Genomic DNA, 4,333 nt, shown 5'->3' with positions numbered 1-4,333 from the left:
CTCTTACCCCCTTCCACCTCCTCTGAGGGGTGCTCCAGGCTCTCTGCCCTCTGTTGCATGGCTGTGTGAGACTCTCCAACATTTTTGTGTTGTGTTTGGATGTCCTCTGTTGGATTATGGATGTTTTTTATATTGTATATTGGAGGGGAACGTTTTCTGAGGGACCTCACTCTGCCATGGTGCTGACATCACTCCCTTATTGCTCATTCATCGATGGGCCTAACACCTACCTAAGCTTTATCAAAAATCTCCTTCCTTCATTCTGTAAATTTCATTTTTACATGTTTGATTTGGTGTTTATTTTTTGTTTTGTTTTTAGAAGCTTCTTCTTCATGGACCAAACCCATTTCAATGTTTTGCTTAGCATTCCTGATGATATTTGGGGTGGATGTTAGGAAATAGACAATGTAAAATTCATTGTCAGCTGTATATTACTCGCATCCCTGCTAAAATTCTTCAATATCTTCTCATTGCCCTGTGGATTAAATACAAACTGTTTATCTGATGTAAAAGATCTACATGGTCACTCTCTTAAGGCTTTCCCCATTTTAGGATTCTCTTCCTAATTCACTACCTGTGAGTAATTATTCTTCAGTTGTTGAGTGTTGTATTCTAAAATATCAATTAGGTCGATTGTTTAATAGATTTATACTCTTACTGATATTTTGGTCTACTTTTTCTAAAAATTTCTTATAAAGGATTATTAAAATCTCCAACTATGACTGTGGATTTTTCTATTCTCCTATTACTTCTGTCAATTTTTGTTCCATATATTTTGAAGCTCTTTGATTAGGTGCACACACATTTAGAGTTTTTGTGACTTCTTTACTAATTTTACCCTTCTATCACTATGAAATATTGTTTTTTATCTCAGGTAATATTTCTTGTCATGAAGTCTATTTTTTTGTCTGATATTAATTTAGATACACCAGCTTTCTTGCACTTATTGTTGCATCATTTTAATTTCAACCTATCTGTATGTTATGTTTGAAATATGTTTCTGGTAAGCAGCATATAGTTGAGTTTAGTTCTTTTATCCAATGTGGATAAAAAATGAAGTATTTAATCCAGTTAAAATTTTTATGTTTAATTTATTTTTACTTTTTATTTTAAAATACTTTTGGATATATATAAAAGTTACAATGCTACAGAGGGTTCACATATACCCTTTAGTCTTATTCCTCTGTTAACTTACATAAATGCAGTACAATTATCAAAACCAGAAAATCAAAATCAGTAGCATATTATCTATTCAACTATAAACTTTACTTGAATTTCACCAGTTTTTCCCATGATGTTTCCTCTCCTCTTCCAGAAGCTAACTCAAGATCTCATACTGCATTTAATTATCACATCTCTTTGTCTCTTCCAATCTGTGATCATTCCTAAATCTTTCCTTATCTTTCATGACCTTGACACTTTTGATGAGCACTAGTCACTTTGCAAAATATTTGGATTTGTCTGATGTTTTCTCATGATCAGATTGAGATTATGCATTTTTGGGGCAAGAATACCACAGAAGTGATGTGTCCTTCTGAGTGCATGATGTCAGGGGATACAAGACTTTGATCTGTCTTATTGCAGGTGTATTAATCTTGATCACTTGGTAAAAGGGGTGTCTGCTGAGTTTCTGCACTATAAGGCTGTTATATTTCTCTTTGTAATCGATAAATATCCTGGGGGAGATACTTTGAAGTTATGCTAATGTCCTGTTTCTCCTCAAACTTTTGCCCATTAATATAGACATCCATTGGTAGATAGCATATTTCAAACTTGTAAGTACTGCTCTGACACATTATTGGGTAATATGTAATTATGCTAATTTCAAGGGAGGTCAGAACAAGAAAGGCCACTGTGACAGGTATAAGCAGCCATGCCGCTTGAGGTAGATGACCTGGCAGTAACAGGGTAAAAGAGGTATCTATGGCAGAGAAAGATACCAAATGGAGCCCCCGGAGGACCAATGGGAGAATCACTACAGTTATAGAACTAGGCCGTGCCATCTGCAGCAGAGAACTTGTATATTATTTGAAAAACAGCTCATGACATGCTACAGGGCCATGGTAGAAGCTGAGTGCTTGACTATGGAAAAATCAAGTAACTTTCATGTGCTGGTTACTTTGAGACCCACCAAATTGTCAGGTAAGGCAGGCTGATCAGCAATTTATCATAAGATGGATATGGTATATCTCGGATTGGAATTGAGCAGGCCAGAAATTGCAGTAATCTACACGAAGAGGTTGCCCAGATATTTAATTTATGTCACCAGTTGTTGCATGACACCACTCCCTCAGCTCACATCTATGGCTTCATGAACTATGATCAGCTTATAAAGGAGCAAAAAAACCCAGATTGAGTTTGTGAATGGGCCACCTTGAAAATGAGTGCAAGATGGAAATTAGCTGTTCTTGCAACAAAGTTCCAGTCAGGGATGGTCCTGGAAAAGAGTGGTAAAGGGAAATCCTACCAATTGGTAGAGTGTTGTGAAGTGCCCTCTGGCCATCCATTTTATGTGGAGGGAGAAGTGGCTCTATGTAAAAGTATTCATAGACTCATAGGCAGTAATGAATGGCTTAGCTGGTTGATCAAGGATCTATAATGAGTGAGATTAGAAGTTCAGGGAGAAGGAGGTTTGGGGATGAGACATGTGCATGGATTTATGGGAATGGACACAAAGTGTGAACATCATTATATTACCTGTTATTATCATTGTAGAAGAGGCACTAAACAACCAAGTGGAGAGGATGACTCCACCAGTTTATGTCAGCCAGCTTCTGTCCTCAGACATCTCATTGCTAGCAAAACGGGTTCATGAATGTTAGAACCATGGTGGGAGAGACAGAAGCTACGCATTGACTCAACAACCTCGGCTCCGTCTCATCAAGACTGTTCTAACTATTGTTGCTGATGAATGTCTGTTCTGATGAGAACAGAGACCAGAGCAGGGTCTCAACTAGGGTAACTCATTTAAGGAAATCAGCCAGCTACATGTTGGCAAGTGAATTACACCAGACCCCTTCTATCTTAGAAATCACAGTATTCCTATTTCTGTACCAAATTACCAAAATTCTAGGGCCTTAACATAGCACACATTTATTTTCTTACAGTCTAGAGGTCAGAAGCGCAAATGGATCTCCTTGGGCTAAAAATCATGCATGATGATTTACGGCTGTGTTCCTTCCCGAGGCTTTAAGGGAAAACCAATTTTCTTATCTTTTTTCACTTCTAGAGACTACCTACATTCCTTGTCTCATGGTCTCTTCATCTTTAAAGTGAGCAATCACTCTGACTTCTGTTTGCAACATCACATCTCTTTCTCTGACTCTTACTTTGCTGCTTTCTTCTTTCATCTTCTAAGAATCCTTGCATTGCATTGTGCCTATCTGGATAATCTCCCTATTTTAAGATCATTGATTTAATTTTACGTGCAAATTCTCTTTTGCTATGTAAAGTAATATATTCATAGTTGTATTAGTCAGAGTTTTCCAGAGAAACGAAACCAGTAGAATATATAAAAATTTACATATATATATACATATATGAGAAATTAACTCACAGGATCTTGGAGACTGAGAAGTCCTATGATCTGCCATCTGTAAGCTGGAGACCCAGGAAAGCCAGTGATGCAATTCAGTCTGAGAACAAAGGCCTAAGACCCAGGGGAGCCAATGGTCTAATCTCAGTTTGAAAGGAGAAGATGACATGAGATGGCCCAGCTCAACAGTGAGGCAGGAAAAAAAAAAGGGTGAACTCCTCTTTTCTCTGCTTTTTGTTCTATTCAGGCCTTTGATGGGTTGGATGATGCCCACCGACATTGGAGAGGGCAATCTATTTTACCTAGTCGACCAATTCAAATGCTAATCTCATCTAGAAACACCGTCATGGACACGTCCAAAAACAATGTTTAATCTGGGTACCCCATTGCCAGTCAAAGTGACACATAAAATTAACCATTACAAGTCCATCCTTTGTCAATATGGCACCCACATACATCTACCTAAACCAAACAATCTCCAAGAAAAGACAGTAATAAAGTCCTAATTCCACCTAACATGATACAACTATCCTGTGTAACACTGAAATCACAGTAATCTCTTCCCCAGAAGAGGAGATAAAACCCTTGAGTGATGTTTACTCTTCTCCTTGATATCCCATAACTTAAAAACTATGATTCCATGATGCAAAATTAACAATATTTAAATAGTATGACATAAAAGCAATACATACGTCTCATGTTACATGATAAGGGAGTAAGGAAAAAAAAAGAGTTCACTCACAACTGTATTCGTAACAAAATAAGCAGGAAATATTCATAACAATTAGAGTCCTTTCT

This window comes from Equus caballus, chromosome 28 (genome assembly GCF_041296265.1).
Source record: "Equus caballus isolate H_3958 breed thoroughbred chromosome 28, TB-T2T, whole genome shotgun sequence".
Taxonomy (NCBI): domain Eukaryota; kingdom Metazoa; phylum Chordata; class Mammalia; order Perissodactyla; family Equidae; genus Equus; species Equus caballus.
This window is presented reverse-complemented; position numbering follows the sequence as displayed.